At 44.5% G+C, this 17,604-nt stretch overlaps 1 protein-coding gene across 2 annotated transcripts in view; it reads left to right on the top strand.

The window, feature by feature from the left end:
* Positions 1-17,604, top strand: part of MRAP2 (melanocortin 2 receptor accessory protein 2) — a 1,067,096-nt gene that overhangs the window by 391,002 nt on the left and 658,490 nt on the right. The window lies entirely within an intron of this gene.

Consider the following 17,604-nt stretch of genomic DNA (forward strand, 5'->3'; position numbering starts at 1 on the left):
CACATTCCGTGGGCGGAAGAGAGTTATCCGCCCACCCCTAGTTAGATTTTCCAGACCACCAATGCTACAATCAGAGCAATCAGATCGACTATCAACATATGTATACATACAAGGAAATCCCTGGTTGGGAGGATACCTTGCTGAAATCTCAAGTGCAGTGGGGCATATTATCAAGGGGGTTTATCTCCGCTTTTTTGGCTTTAAAAGCCAAGAAAGCGGAGATAAAATTATCTCCCTATTACCTAGCTGTCGCTAATAGTAGGAGATAGCGACCATCTTGGGCCCCACTTTGCATGTCAGTGATATTTATCACTAATGACATGCAAAGTGGGCATGCCAAGATGTTAGTGACTGGAAACAGTCGCTAACATCGCTATCTCCTATTACCAACTTTTGAAGATATTCACGCTAAGCGCGAATATCTCCAAAAGCTAACACCTGCCCTGAGCAGTTCTTAGCCATGTTATCCAATGGGAGGTGGATAACATGGCTAAGAGCATTAGCTCGGTAATGCATGAATATCGCTGACTTTTCAGCGATATTCATGCATTGCGGCCGTTTTTTATCGCAATTGCGATAAACCTTGGTAATACCAAGGTTTATCTGCGATAAAAATCGCCGCAGCTCACGGGTAAATTTTTGTCTCTAACCAAGCAATAGCAATAATTATCGCTATTGCTTGGTAATATGCCCCAGTGTTCACTTAAATGAGTATAGCATGTTCAAATATTCTGAAAACAAAAGGCCTTAGGTGTTACTGAAATAAATGCTAGTAAGAGATCCCGGCTTTAGCTCCCATCTTTTTTTTAATCTGCATTAATTTCCAGATACCGTTCTTTAATAAAAGCTGCAGTATCCTATTTTAACACTACCAGGAGCTTCCCACAAAGATATCAACTGTAGCTGCTTTAACATTTTTTGTACAAGTGACAACCATGTGTGGCCTCAACAGGAGCAACTTGCTGTGACTTCCTCAAGGGTTTCTAAATAAACTGGGGGGTATATTATCAAGGGGTTTATCTCCGCTTTTTTGGCTTTAAAAGCCAAGAAAGCGGAGATAAAATTATCTCCCTATTACCAAGCTGTCGCTAACACCAGTTAGTGACAGCTAATAGGAGATAGCGACCATCTTGGGCCCCGCTTTGCATGTCAGTGATATTTATCACTAATGACATGCAAAGTGGGCGTGCCAAGATGTTAGCGACTGGAAACAGTCGCTAACATCGCTATCTCCTATTACCAACTTTTAGAGATATTCGCGCTAAGCGCGAATATCTCCAAAAGCTAACACCTACCCTGAGCAGTTCTTCACCATGTTATCCAATGGGAGGTGGATAACATGGCTAAGAGCATTTGCTCGATAATGCATGAATATCGCTGACTTTTCAGCGATATTCATGCATTGCGGCCGTTTGTTATCGCATTTAAGATAAACCTTGCTAATAGCAAGGTTTATCTGCGATAAAAATCGCCAATGTGCGGCGATAATTTTAGTCTCTAAACAAGTTAGAGACAAAAATTATCGCTAGTTGTTGGTAATATGCCCCTGTGTTTCTTACCAGTCTTACCCAATAAAGAATTGTCCTGAGAGCAATATTTTCGAATATAAGAATAAAATGAAGCTCTTCGTACAGTGCCGCTAGAGGGGTACCTGGTCCAACCCCCAACAAATTTCGGAGGAAGTTATTCTCAGCTACTTGGAGTGGGTGGACATTCCCAAACCCGCATAGTTTCGCAAAGTACAGTGTGGCCGCCACTGCCCTTTGCTTATATATTTGTAAAATAACACTAATACTTCTGGCACAGGCCTGATGTCTGAACTTTAAAACTGCTCCAGCCAATTATCTCAAAACTAGTGTGGCCTTCTATATTTAGCTGCCCCATTGCAAATTCTCTGGAAATCAAATTTCAAAATAGTCAAACTGCTTGACAATATCCAGGGTAATACCTTCAACCAAAGGCTTTCGCTTAAAACAAGGGAAGGGCCTCAGTACCATACACTTTGTTTTGCTACCATTGATGGATAATGACTTCTTCTCACAATACTCCACAAGACATGTTAGTAGCCTATGGGCGGCATTTTCTGTTCGTACCATCAATACTGCGTCATCGGCCTATAATAGTATTGACACCCGTTTCACAGCTACAGTTGAAATATCTATGGGTCTTCTATCAAATCGTCAGCTGCATCATTTTAAAAAAAAAGGGTAAATAGCAAGGGAGCCAACACACACCCTTGCTGGACACCTTTTTCGTCCTGAAAGGGTACAGTGCACTCCCTGCCCAGCCCATGTCGTACTTTGGCTGTGTTATTAGTGTGTAGAACCTGTAGGCCATTACTAGTGACAAGTCAACACCCAGGTCCACCAGTGATCTCCACAGTTTCTCTTGGTCTACTAAATAAAAGGCTGCTTTCAAGTCCACATATATTTGGTACAACAATGTATTCCTCACCACCGTAAACTTATAGGAGATCATATATAACCGGAGAATTTGGTCAATGGTCCCAATGCAAAGCCTAAATCTAGCTTGCACTTCCGTCACAATGTTGTGAGCATCGGCCCACCCCTGGAGGCGGTTGAGCAGGACTTTGCACAGAATTTTTCATGCACCATCCAGAAGAGAGATTGAATGGTAGTTGGATGGGCTGGATTGAACTCTTTTCTCCGGGATCGGCACAATAATGGGCAAATGGCAAGATGGGGATACAGCATTTCCAGCAAGTGCCAAATTGAACACTTTAGTAAGGATGCAGCCCTAAAAATACGGCTCTTCACAGTATATATCAGTAGGCACCATAACAGGCCTAGGGCTTTGTGTTTCTTTGCGTCAGTCAGGGTTCTCACCACCTCTGGTACTAAGATATCAATAACAAAAGGCCCTGAGCAGATGTTCCCTCGACCTGACAGGGGGATTATGGGGTTGACAGATGGCCCAATAGAAGTTTCTACAATGTGCACTGAGCCCCTCTCCATCCGTGATACCAATTCCCAGAATTGTTAGAAGTTTTTTCCTGATCAGCCTCCTTTAATTCCTCCCAGAGAATCAGTTGATGCAGCAGTGCCTTGGTTGTCAGATGCCACTTATAATTGGCCCTACACTCTCTAAATAGTAATTCACTTTGCTGGGCTATGTTGTCGTTGTACTATGGCGGATGATACAACTCCCTTTATTCTGTAGCATTCCTCGTCATACCAAGTAACCTGTGTACTCCTTTTCCCACCAACCAACAAGGAGTCTACAGGCTCAAATGGCTCAGACCACAGGTCTTTCAGCTCCTCTACCATCTTTTTGTAGGCTGCTAGGGTTGCACCATTGTCACCGCAAGGACAGTTCAAAATTACAGAACCATATTTACTCAATATACTCTCTAGCAGTGGCAGTTTTTGTAAATATTACTCCCTGCTCCATCTTATCCTATTTCTACAGTACGATACCACATTCATGAAACTCTGCCTCCTTTCTACTGGGCTATTTTGATAGCTCCCTCCCTTAGGCATAATTCCAGGCAAAGAACTACAGGATCATGATCCCTCTCCACTTTCCCGACAACTGTCATATCATGCACACATTCCCAGCCCTCTATATTAATTAAGATATAGTCAATTATTGATGCACTTCTCCCATTATTATAAGTTGCCCTAGCAGCACTATCTGAGGGGGTACAGCCATTAATAAAGCACAAGTGGTAGTTTATCAGAAGTGCAGGGAATGAGTCTCCCTTCTTGGTGGATTTAAAATTGCTCAAGGCTGACTCAGGGATGCCCAAACTATGATCTTCCAATATCACCTCATTGCTACTAACAACATCTGATGGTTATGTGTTGAAATCTCCAAAAATCAATAACACATATTTCACCACTTTATCCTCCCCAAATAACTTGCGAATGGCCTCATCCTTCCTAATACTATCAATGCAAGTTACTGAATTCCTCCGGATAACCTCGATGGAACATACAGACTCACTATATCAATCACACCGCCTTCTTGGCCCGTAAGCCAACATCTCACATTTTGAATATTAGAGGACAGTTTAGCTGCTCTCCGGGGCCCATGTTTCCTGAGAAAAGCATATGTCATATTGTGAAACAAACTTCAACCAATCCTCATCCTCTATTTTACTACCCAAGCCTGCTATGTTCCATGATAATGCGTACACATTTTCTTTATTAAACTTGTTTGTAATGATGGCCCTGGGTTGCCCAGTAGGACGCACAGTAGTATAGTCGGGTGGCAAACTCTTCCATACTCAATTGGAGCAGCAATGAAGGTTATTTCCAGGCTTAGTTGCCAGTGTCACTGCTATCCATGTCCAATCATTGTGATCAACCTCGATTTCTTTATTCCTAGAGTTTACAAGCCTGAATGACCTGGAATTGTTACAAGCAGTGATACACTAATTCTCATAAAAGACATCCTTTACATTCAATGGCTCACTCTTCAGTTCGCTAACAGATGATTTGTAATTAGGAGGGCACTCTGCATCGAAGGGGGGTATTTGTGACTGATGTTGCCCTGATAATTAAATCGCTTCCTGGATTAAGCTTGGACAGTGCAATACTTCCACCCCCATGATGTGGAAATCATCAATGTGGATAAGAACCAGTGCTTAATTTGAGCAGGAGCTTTCAGGTGCTCAGCACCTGCACTTCTTTCACAGGACCGGGGCTACAATTTCTAACCCTGCAGGCAGCCGCGGCCGGTAGTGGGAGTACCGGCCGGGCGGTGACGTGGGGAGGGGAAGGGAAGGGGCAGGGTGGGGGGTAGTAATGCATGGATTACGGACCTGACCAGGTAAGTAAACATATAAATAAATAAAACGAAATTCGTTGCGTGCACTGCATCACATTTGGTGATGCAGTGCGTGCAACGAAAATCGTTTTATTTATTTATATGTTTACTTACCTGTTCAGGTCTGTAATCATACATTACTACCCCCCACCCTGCCCCTCCCCCTCCCCACGTCACCACCCGGACAGTACTCCCACTACCGGCCGCGGCTGCCTGCAGGTGGTGGTCTTAATATTAATTGTTCAAATTCAAAATAAAATGAATAACAAACATTGTATGGTTTCTGGCTGGTAAATGTTCATAGACAGGCCAGTATACGCCGGTACAGGCAGGCATGATTAAGTATCACCAAGTTAGTGATGATGTCATTTCTCCGATCACAAATCCAAGAAGTCATTGACAAACAATGTCTCAGAGTCTGCTGCACCATGCCACTGCCTGAGCCTAAGCCTCCCATTGGATAATTGTAGCTGGGGGCTGGCTCAAGACGGAGTTGAGGCAAGGAAACTGCGAGAGCGCATTTGGAATTTGGGAGTGAGGGCTCTTGAGGAAGAATAAACGAAAGTAAGTGTGGACTTTCCACTTGCTGATTAGCCAGAGTAGCATATCCTGCAGCCCTGCATTGCTGCGATCCTTAACGTGCTTTTGTGCGCCAAGACGTCACCTGTCGAATCTGTGCGCTGCACTCCAAGATAGTAATTGCTGAGCGTGCGTGAGTCCAGTAGGCACCACAGCCAAACTTACTGGCATTGGCAGCATTAGGGCTGGGGACAATGCCTGTGCTGTAGCAGGCAGGGTCACAGCAAGCTAAGCAGTGGATGCCAATGCCGTTGCCTTCCCTGGACCTACTAATTACAGGCAGCACTAGTGGTGACATCACCTGCTGTGCTCGAGCAGCTACCTGTTCTGAAAATAACCCAGTTATACTGCACTGATTAATATATGCAAAAAAAGAATTTTCATTTGGTTTACATTTTGTTTTTGCACTCAGTCTAGGTAATAAAGTAAAACACATGTCATCTTCCTCTTCTTTAGGAAAGACAACAGGAAAGAGCAGAGTTCAAAATAGCAGGGACATGTACAGGCTGACGACAGGGGTCACAGGCAGCAGCAGTGTTATAGATGAGAGAGAGAGAAGGAGGAAAGAGGAGAAAGAAACAACAGGAGAGGAGAGAGATTAGACGGAGCTAAGTAGAAGAAAAGGAGAGCAAATCTATACTACTATTATAAAGCGAGAACTGGGAACCTTTGAGGCGGGTAAACTCCAGAAGTACACCATCAATCATAACACCCAATACAGCGTTGGAAAGGGGAGGTCCAGGAGATGGACATAGGCTATACATTTGTACAACATATACATTACGAAGGGCAAACAACATTCCGGAGAAAGTAGTTCCTTGTGGGCGTTGTTCTCAATGTGGGCGGTAACATTGGCAGAGGGGCATGTCCCATTCACTCGGTTTCAAGCACTCAAGCACACACAAGCACACACACAACACAGCAACCAACAGATTCTGCAACCACACAACAACACAGCAACTTCAGCACACCGTTTTACGCTTCAGGAGCATTACGGAGCGTAGTGGATAAACATTGTGACATAAACATCGTTTTTGAAATATTTACGAATTCGCCAAATTCGGAATGTGCAATGGGCTTAGTACTCACTGACTCCGCAGGGTTCCGAGCCAACATAAACAAAAGGGCGCAGCTTCGGGACACTCTTGGGCGTGCCTTCCACCAAACAACCTTGCACAACCATCCAATCGCGGCACCGCGCCTTCCAGCAAACAACCGATGGCGCCACACACATTACACAAATAACCAATCACTCAAGCACCGCGCCTTCCAGCAAACAACCAATGGCGCCACACACATTACACAATTAACCAATCACGCAAACAATCACGCAAGTACCACATTCATTGTAAAAAGAATTACGAAAAACCTTCAGCCATTGGTCCAACGCGCACGTGATCTAGGAGCATTATTGCTGTCAGGGCCACTAACGGCTGAGCAATACACATTGTCACAGGCCACGGAAAAAATTGCACGGCGATTTCCACAAGCCATTGAGGCATCATGTACGCTCTACAAACGCGAAATCCGTAGTCGCGCACTGTTGTTGAAAGGGGATACACAGGGGGCGGCCAGGGACATAATAACGGAGAAATCACAAATTTGCACACACATTTCCACAAGCCTCTTTCCCAATCTACAACGAGGCATCATCTACGACCTTTAAACGCGAATGCCGTACTCGCGCACTGTTGTTGGAAGGGGCTGCACAGGGGGCGGCCAGGGAAGTAATCACGGACAATTTAACAAGCCTCACATTTACATTACTCAAGGAGGCATGATGGACGTTAATTGACCGTCTAACGTTCTTGCAGGGAGAAGCAAAAAAACGTGCTCACAGCAGTCCCTCTAATAGCGCTCACAATACGCAGTCAGAGCATTATTGCTGTGTGAACTAGAACATTATTGCTGTGTGGACTTATAGATTGTCAGAGGGCACAGAATGAGGCAGAAAAACGCTGTTGCAAGGCCCTGCACAGGGGGCAGCCAGGGCCTCATTGACAACGCTTTACACACGTCTAACGTGAATGAATGCTCGCAGCACTCACACTAATTGATGGGGCAGGCGGGGGACGGAGCGGCCGGGGGCCCGGGCTGCTGAGCAATGTTGGGGCAGGCGGGGGTCGGGGACGCCTGATTGCTCCCGGACAAGGTCGGGACGGGCTGCTAGTCAGATATAAAGAGAAAGCAGCCATGAAGTGAAGAAGAGAGCATTAAGAAGAGAGAAGATAGAATGAAAGGATGTAGAGGACAGGACTGAGGAAAAAAAGCAGACAAATGATTAAACGGAGACACAGCTAATCACTGCTAGAAGAGTGATCGCAAAGAGCCAAGTTCGAGGGGAGAGAGCATGGATAAAAGTGAAGAGGAAAAAGGGCAGGGGTAGAATGAATAGAGGGCAAATAAGAAATGCACGAATAAGGTAACACACCAGGTGTGACAAAGATGATAGAAAACAATTAGAGAGGTTAGAAGATAAACTCTTGGAGCAATGATGTAGGGGACAGACTACAGATTAATGTTAGAAGATGGAGATTGAGGCAGTGAGAGTGTTGAAAGTGGGGCTCACCGGAGGACGAAGTGAGCTGTGGCCTCCTTGGCAAAATTTTCAGCACCTGCACTTCTTTTTTTTACAAATTAAGCACTGCTAAGAACCACTCTATCAATACTGGGAAGTACAAATTCCACCGTGGAGGATTAGGCACTATTCCTACTTAAACCTGGCCCAGGTGACCGACTAGTGAATTTCACTGCCCCCATGTCACTTGGCAAAGCAACTCTTAATTCTGAGATGGCATAGAAGGTTAGAAAGTTAGTTCTGTTTAGAAATATTGTTGAATTGATATCTGGAGCGAGGTCAATACATTCCAGGCAGCATTCATTATTTTCTACAAAGGCTTTAATGTCTCTGGCTGCAAAGGAATTATTTTTCCCTTCAGCTAGACCTCCCTTGTTTTCACCTGGCCTTGTGCAAGTCGGGGTTGAGGCTGGACACTAACCTTACATTTCCTATGTAACCAGTTCCAGCCATCCCCGGCTGATTGGCATCCAAACTTTGTACTGGGGGTACTGAGGTCCCAGGAGGCCTAGATGCCCTACCCTGGTGGGACACCTCAACAGCTCCTTTTGGGGGCCAACATCTCCATTTAGATATCAGTTCTTTTTTTGATCGGGCGGCATGCTTTTTTGCTTGTAACATAATGATTGGGTTTATCTATATCAAGGGAGATAGTGTTCATTGCATCGTTTGGTTCTCCGGGGAGACAGGCAAACATTGGCTCTTGGTCACACTCTCAGTTGTTTTTGTACCGACCAGGCTCTCACTTGGGGCCTTGCACCCCTTGGGTTTGGAAAAAAGGCACTTCAGCGAATAACCAGGGAAAGCAGGATCAGTCCTTTTCTTTCTTTTGGATTTACCTTCTTTATCCCACTTCACAGTGGAACTCAAATTTACATCCTTCAATATTTGTGGACCGTTACTCTCCACAGTACATGACACTTGATTGGAGCTTCCCACTGCGGTACCTCCTGGCACAGCCTTGCTGTCCTCCACAGCAGGAGTGGAGGTGAGTTCACTCCGTTGACGTCTGAAGGCATTATCAGGACTATCAGAAATAGTGCTAATTTTTGGTTCCTCTTATGCTTTAAATAACAAGAGGTCACGCTGCTTGGTTGTATCTTAACATTGGGCAACTTGTCACCGTACTTTCTGGGTTTAGTCATGGAGGTCACTTTTTGGTCTATCAGATTTCCAATCACACTTGGATAATCCATCTGTGATGCCTTGTCATTGATATTAGACAGTTTTTGAGTGCTCATATTTCTTGTCACACTTGACGTTTCCCTCTGCAAGGCTTCATCATATTTCATACCAACAGGCATGAGAGCACAAAGTATCAGAGTTAGTAATGATTTTATATGATCAGATCCCCTTGGGTCTTCTCTAACAGTTAAAGAATTGAAGATAAAACCATATTAAGGGCATTCCTTGCTGCCGAGATTATAAAGCCTTGTGCAGCCTTCAAGTTCTTTGGTGTACTTCCAGAAGACTGGTTTATAAGGATGCTCTGGAAGATTGATTTGTCTAATTGGGAGGCCCCCGTTGAGGCGCTACTGCTCTCTCCTGGGGGGAGACCCATCTCCGCCTCTACCTGTGTTTCAGCCTGGACCTCCTCACTATTGTCTAAAATAAAAATTGGATCATTAGAATTTCTGAGCATCCCTGTGTACACCTCCCCTCGTACTATGGCATTTGTAGGCACATCAGGCAGGGTATAGTCCAAGAACAACAAAGAGCTAGTACTCAAAGACTCATTACCAGACAATTTGTCTCCCAACTGGTCCATTGGAGCTTTGTGTTGCTACCTCCTGTGTGAGGCTTGCCAATATCCAGGGGATAAGTGGTTCAATCTTTACCTAGTGTTCCTGCCAGTACCATGGAATTACTTGTCGGTGGCGGAGGGCCTAGACTGTGCGTACCATTTGTTCTTCCTATCATTGCAACACAAGGCCTGTGTATACCTTGCTCCTGTGCCATTGACTGAGCATTTAGCTTGCTTGAGGCAGCATTCCCTTCCTCAGACTCAAACCTAGACTCAGGTATGCCCAACTTATGAATTTCATTCCCGTAATGAGACTTTTCCACACAGGTAGGGGCCTGCTCATCTGTGAGTGTAGAGTCCCCCAGCATTACTGATGTACCTCGCGGGTTGACCTTCACAGTCTCCTGTCTCACCACTGCTCTGACTGCAAATATGTTCTCCAGGTCTTTTGATAGAAACTCGAGATCAACTTTTGAGGGGGTCCCACCCCCTCCCGGGTCTTTCTAAAATAGCACTGTCCGAAGAGGAGGTAGATTGTAATTGAGGTTAGAGTTGTAAAAGTGCCTCGACAAGCTCTGTTTACTGGATCACAGCAGCAGACTCTGATGCACTTGCATACCCCTTTCATATGCTTTCCTTCCCCTTTGGGTATGTTGCAAGCAACTTGTTAAAAACTCTTAGTGAGCGTCTCGGGACCACCTGTTTAGCACATCTGTTTGCCAGAGCTATGGTGCTAAGACTCAACGGGCACAAAGTTTGTGTTGAATAATGTTGGAAGTGTCAGCTGCCAAAATGCAGGTACTCCTCAAGTACTTGTACCCCCGTTTGTAAAGTTCCTCAGATTGGGGCGATCCTTCTAACAAGGCAACTCCTTCACTTTTTCTGGGGTTTCGAGCTCTATGGCTCTTCAGGATAGTACTATGGTGAGGGAATACATGAAGAGCTCTGTGCCTCATATACCATGCGTGATATTAAATGTGGGGTGGGGTAAATGGTGGCTAGCAATAGCCACAACCTGTTGATTCAATCAAGGGTGGAGGGCAAACCGATCTTCACACCTCCATGATGGCTGTGCACCTCTTCCCCAGCAGCATCCTACCAGGGATTCGGAACCTCAAATGAAGGAGTCATAGGTTTATGGCCAGGGGTATAAAGTTTTGGTTGGCCCAGCGATACTGGCCTATATCAAAATAAAGAAAAGCTTACTGTCCCTGTCGCGCCTGCTTGCTTTGCTTCAGTTCCAGCTTCTTCAGTAGTGCTGCTGGAAGACTGGAGATTGCGGGGCGAGGATCATGGGGCAGCAGGAAGAGCAGGCACACAATATTCTTTCTGTACGGTGTGGTGGTATCAAGAACACCTTTCTCAGCCGCCCGTCCTCTCTGAAGGCCTCCCTGGGGGACTGTGCTGTTCACGCTCCTATCTGCTCAATCCTGCTCGACCCTGCCTCTGCAGTGTTTAGCTCTTGGCTTGGATGAGACTCCCTTGCTCAAACTTGCTCTAACTGCCGTATTATTGTAAATACAGTGCATCCCTGCATTTTCAGAATGTCAGAGCAGGACGTTACCAATTGTGGCTTTACAACGCGCTCCACCATTCTGTTGTGAATATGCCCCAAAGTATTTTTAGAAAGGTGCTAAGAAGGGTTCTCACATATCAGATACTGCATTTTATTCTAGTTTTGGTTCTTGGATAAATTTGAGCATACAAAGAGTTGGTGTGCAGATTACTCATTTTCAGTTTACTCAAACTGGAAATGTTATTCCACAGGTTAGAGATGAATGATTTGTTAATAGTGAGATTGTTGATATAATCCAGACAGAACACAAAATGAGCCACACAGGGTTTCAAAAATGTGACAGAACATGAATCAAATGGCATAGAATGGGATAACACGGACAAAGTTTCCAGCTCAACTGGCTTCTGTTCAGAATTTGCAGAATAAAAGCCAATTCAATGGAAACATGGCTTTGGCCTCAAAGAGGCATCATAATATACAGAACTAGCAGCCCGTCGCAACGTTGTCCGGGTATGAAATAGAATGTGTGTAATAGGCAAGGGAAATTTATTAAAAAAATCTCGCGGTAGAGAACATTTTTAGCATGAAGTGTCACAATAGTTAGGCATGTGTGTGCAGATACTGTGTGTACCTCGGAGTAAGAAGTATTAGCAAATGTCTCTAGTGTGTATGTACTCCACTTCCGTAGGTAAGCGTGTGTGAAAGTGCATTCAGTGGTAAATTTAGTGTCCCCGCAGGCACGCTGAATCGCGTCATCCCCCGCTTGAGGCCCGGCTCCAGTTTTGTTTGATGTTGTGCTTGGGGTGTAAAGTCGTTGATGCAGAGAGTGAGTGGGTGACAGCGCACGCTGGAGACGCTGCGCATGTGGGAAAGTGCAGTCAGTTCAAAGGTTAGTGTCCCAGCAGGCGCGCTGAGTCGTGTCATCCGCCGCCGGCTCCAGCCCTGGTTGATGTTGTGCGCCTGCTGTCAATTTGTTTATGCAGAGAGTTGAGTGTGTGACAGCACGCAGGAGACGCTGCAATTAGTGTCCCCGCAGGCACGGTCCTTTATGCTGAGAGTTGACTGGCTGACAGCACGCAGGATACTGTGTAGTTATTGTCCCCGCAGGCACGATCAGTCGCGTCTGCCCCCGCCTAAGCCCCGGCAATTGCCGCGCCCATTGGCCACCCCCCTTGCTCCCGCGCAAATGCCGCACCCATTGGCCTTGGCCACGCCCCCGGCCCAACGCACACGTATGTTTTTAACACGCCCTCAAGGCACGCTTTTTTGGGGGGATGTGCCGAGTGATTGTTGCAGGTTGTCGCGCCCATTGGCCACACCCCTTGCTGCAGTGCAATTGCAATTGCCCCGCCCATTGGCCTTGTTCACGCCCCCAGCACACGCCCCCCGCACAACGCACACGTTTAAGGAACGCTTTTTTTTGTCGTCATGCCGCGCACACGCCCACGCCCACAAGGGACTACTTTGCTGGTAAGGTTCTTTTACCTTTCAAATGTATATGGTGGGCATCTATATAGCCTATGTCCTTCTGCTGCAACTGCCCTTTCCAATGCTGTATTGGGTGTTGTGATTGGTGCTGTGGTTCCTGAGATTACCCGCCTCAAAGATTTGGGCTCTCTCTTTATAATATTAGTATAGATAAAGTGCAGACATTTCATCAGAATTCTGGTGTCAACAAAACTGTTCAGTAATTAGAACTAACTTCCAAAAATTGCAACAACACTCTAAGGGCCATATGTACGACCATTGGCCATTGTGACTCGCAAATTGCGCCAAATTGCGAGTCACAACTTGCAAGTCGCAATTGTCAATGTACAACAGTGTCTGAGACACTGTTTGTGATTCCCAATGGGGTTACAATTTGCATGCCTCATGCATATTAATGAGGCTGTCGCAATTTGCGACTCCATTTGGAATGGCGAGCACTTACAGGGACGGCAGACCACCATGTCTGGGACTGCTTCTAAATAAAGTAGTTTTTTTATTTAAATACAGGCCGTTTTCCGAGATGCATTAAAAAAAAAATTTAACGTTTTGTTTCATTTTTTTAAGAGCACGTAGTGGTCCCTGGGACCTCTGCCTGCTCTGAAAAAATGGTTGTGCACCCATTAACAAAGGGAAAGGGGTCCCCTGGGGAGCCCATCCCATTTGCAAATGGTTTACCACCCTCAAAAAAAGGGTGGTAAATTGTGTGTTTTTTGCGACCGCAATTGCGGTTGCAAAACATTCTTACTTAGGGAACAGACTCGCTATTAGGAAAGGACGCCCTCAGACCGCCTCTTCCTAATAGTGATTTGCTAACCCTATTTTGCGACTCACTATTTAATTAGCGACTCGCAAAATAGGGTTAGTAAATGGGGCACAGGTTTTTTGCATGCGCAAACGGGTCTAAAATCCATTGCGCATGCAAAATACTGTACTACATCTTGCTCTAAGTTTCTATTGGACAGAGTTAGCCAAATTTAAAAAGCCTCGGGGAAGGACTACATGCTTGGTGCAGTCCTAGAGGTAGACTAGAGTGGACCATATGTAGATGGTGAGGTCAATGTTCACAGAGTGTCATTTATGAATGATATGGGTGTTACCTGCTCCACGGATAGACCAATGGGTATTCCCAACCTATCCTTCTCAGGAAAAGAAACCAAACTAGTATGTATATCAAACCGATAGATTACTAATAAGGTGTCAGCAAATGTTCCTTTAAAAATTGGTTCAATTGAAAATGATCATCAATTCATAATAAGTGACATGAGTCCTGTTTATTTGTTGGGCAGTGATTTACTTTGTAAAATTAACTGTGTAATTTATTGCACTCCGGATAATGTATCAATCTAAACAGAGGATGAGGATTTTAATTTCAATCTAAAATTACAAGATGTGTGAGTGAATGTGTTCACCATCCTAAGAAAAGAAGACTTACCTGCGATTGCGAATCAAGACTGATTTGCATATGCTGGGCCAAAACTGGAATTGCATGGTGAGCAAAAAAATGATGGATTTAGGCCTAGATCTCTGTACTCTCTGATCTCTGTACTGGGGTGAATGTTTGACATTGTTCTGCATTCTGTCCATCAATTGGTCTTTTTGCACCTGTCACCCCTAGTAGGACGTGTATGTCCAGACTTGGTTCCTGTGCTCTCCCTGCCACTGGGGTCAAGCTATTCTGGCTGATGCGGGCTGAAAGCCCAAAACCGGTCCTAGGATGCTTGTTTCCAGTCCAGCGAGGACCTGGCCTGGCAGTTCGGGCTAGACTGTTCCCATTGAGCACAGGGTCAAGACTGATTTGCATATGGCTGGGTGCAAACTGGAATGACATGGTGAGCTAAAAAATGATGGGGCAGATTTATGAGTTCTGGCGCATCTCTGCAAATCAGCAGGGATGCGGCAGAACTGATGCGTCACGCAATTCCCTCCTTGCGGCACCACAAAAAATGCGGCGCACCATGGTGCAAGGATGGGCAGATGCGTGACGCATCTAGTGGTGTACGGGCGGCGCATTGCTGGAGTAGCATCGCAAGTGCGACGCAACTCCTGCAATGTACAGAGGCCACCCATACATAACTTGGTGCGTCACTCCTTACGCCTGCTTCAAACATGCGTAAGGATTTGACCCGGCAGCGTCATAAAACTGACTCAGTGAAATCTTGTAGATATCACTGCGTCAGTTTTACGGGGCTTTCCTACGAGGGAACGCCCACCCTGCGACAGAACGCCCACATGAAACCTGACGCAGGTTTCATGTGGCGCAGGGCTTTACAACGTGACGCATCTGCCTAGATGCGTCACGTTGTAAATAGGTCGCAGGGATGCGTCACGTTTCCGCGTGATGCAACGGCGGCATAAACGTGGCGCAAGTCTGACATAAATCTGCCCCTATGGATTTAGGCCCAGATCTCTGTACTGGGGTGACATTGTTCTGCATTCTGCCCATCAATTGTTATTTTGACACCTGCGATTTAAGGCACACAGTGAAAGAGAGGTTTGCAATGTTACTGGAAACGAAATGTGATTAATAAAAAGTGCAGAACCAGTCCAAATTAAATGTAAAACCAAATGTACTATGTCCTCGCGCTTCTCAGTTCAAGCTTACTCGACCCTGAAAATTAACTCTTGAATAATAAAATTTAATTTAGGCAGTTATTGGGTTAACATAAATAGCTCCCACACTGTCACTTACACCTAACACTACCAACATGGTTTTTCATTTCTAACCTGAGTCGGTATTGGGCCAGATCATCGTGTCTCTTTGTAGTTTATTCTAATTCCTGCCTATCCTAGTAAGTACTCATCCTGTTTGCAGGCCTATTTGTTTTATCCTAGCCCAGTGTATGTGCTGCATCAGAATATTTGCTAATAACAAGCTATTTATATATCCGTTCAGGCATGTTTCAATAAACATGGATTGATGGTATACCTCACAGTGTAACATTATGCTGTGAATTCACACCTCTCTTGATTGCACCATCGTTTCAGCAACACATGAACCCTTTGTTTACTGCTGGTGTCCCTTAACCGTTTGCAGTAACTGCACCTTGAGGTCCAAGCATTCCTTTAGCTGGTTTTTCGGAATTCTTTTTCAAACACTTCCTGTACATAATGACCTACACCATGAGCAGCTCTGTGTAGCATGATATTTTGGTCTTCACCAATTACCTCTAATACATTCCACCTCCTTGATGTGCAGCAGTAAACTCAATGCTAGATAGATGAAATACTATTAACCTTATTCTGAAGGCAGGCTACTAATCTAAGAATAATATCAATACACCATTCTGGTCAGCTTTCGAGACTTGGCGTTACTACCAACCTGCAAATGGAGGAAATAGACCTTATGACTGCTCACAGAACCTGGGCTCCTATTCCGGGGAATATGGTAGCTCTTTTGAGAAACCCCCGCAGTGCCTTTCTGAATTCAAGAATGGATTCCTCAGGGATCTGTTATGTGTGTAAAATCCTAGGCATTGTGAAAAATATGAAACACAGTAACAAGGAACTCAAGGAGAACAATCAGAAAACAAGGAAGATAATAAAAACATACATTTTTTAATTTGTCCTTCATATACATTAAATTCTTTAGTTAAAAAAGATACATAATAAACATAAATTCAAAATTAAAACCGTTTTTAAGAAAACAACCACAGTATACAATTAATATAATACAAAAATCAGACAATTAGTGGCATTATATTATTCTTATTCGGCGCGCGTTTCGGCGTACATAAGACGCCTTCTTCAGGAGCCACACATTTTATTCGTTTCTGAAACATATGAAAGAAAGACCAAGTAAATACACAATTCACTATGTTAATATCATTAAGGCAAGATTCATTGTTAAACATTATAATTAACCAAATCAGGGATCTGGTCAGTTAAGGTGCTTCAAGCAAATGCCCCAAAGGTATGACCACACCTGCAAAAAGGGGTTTTAAGGAGAGATCACATGAACTTTAGCACTGATAAAGTGCCCAGAGACCTAAAGTCAACAAAAACAGGTCACAAAAACACAGGAGGAAGGCAACACGTTTGGGGATAAACTGCAAAAGGGGCCAGGTCCAACAGACATAAACAGTTTTTTAGTTCAAATCACGAAGGATAGAACCGATCACAGACCCTGTGCCCAGAATGATTATGTGGGTGGCAGGTGCATTTATTCAAGATTCAGGAGGGAACATAAAGTTGTACATTGAGCTAGTAACACGTTGTGAGGCTGTTGTATGAATGACTAGTGATGTGTTGGGGAATTTGTGTGTTTTTGGGTTATTACCTACTGCAATATCTGGCCTGAATGTAGCAATATATGTCGTTTTTATTTGTGCACTGACCAGATAACGAATATTATTTCAGGATAGCATTTATGTGCACAGTAATGATGTTTCCTGATGTGCACAACATATAAGTCATCTTATTGCACTAACTGTGATGTTATGACAATTGCCTAGTTTGCAAAGTGATTTTTGATTTATGGCATGTTTGGTCTATGCGTTATATACAATATCTGATATATTTTTATATTTTATTGTGTAGAGTCTCTTTTGTGGTGTATTTACTGTGTCACTGGTGTGTGTGTTTGTCGCACAAATGCTTTACACATTGCCTCTGGGATAAGCATGACCGATCGTGCCAAAACTTCCTTATCCTTCCTAGAGTGGTGGGTTCTGCATGGCTTAGGTGCATACACTAACCAACCAGAAACCCAATTTCTAACAATTTCCTTGAAATGTGGACTTTGAGAACAAGGGTAAGAACAAGTGTGAAATAGGCTTTTCTTCTTTAAGGTATTTTTTATGTGAAGTTCTTTAGAGCCCCAGTTTTTGCACTACCACTTCACAAGGGCCTTTCTTTCAAGATTTTGTTTTAATATTAATATATACAACACCCACACATGCTTGTTTAAAA

This window comes from Lissotriton helveticus, chromosome 6, assembly GCF_964261635.1.
Source record: "Lissotriton helveticus chromosome 6, aLisHel1.1, whole genome shotgun sequence".
In the NCBI taxonomy this organism is placed as follows: Eukaryota; Metazoa; Chordata; class Amphibia; order Caudata; family Salamandridae; genus Lissotriton; species Lissotriton helveticus.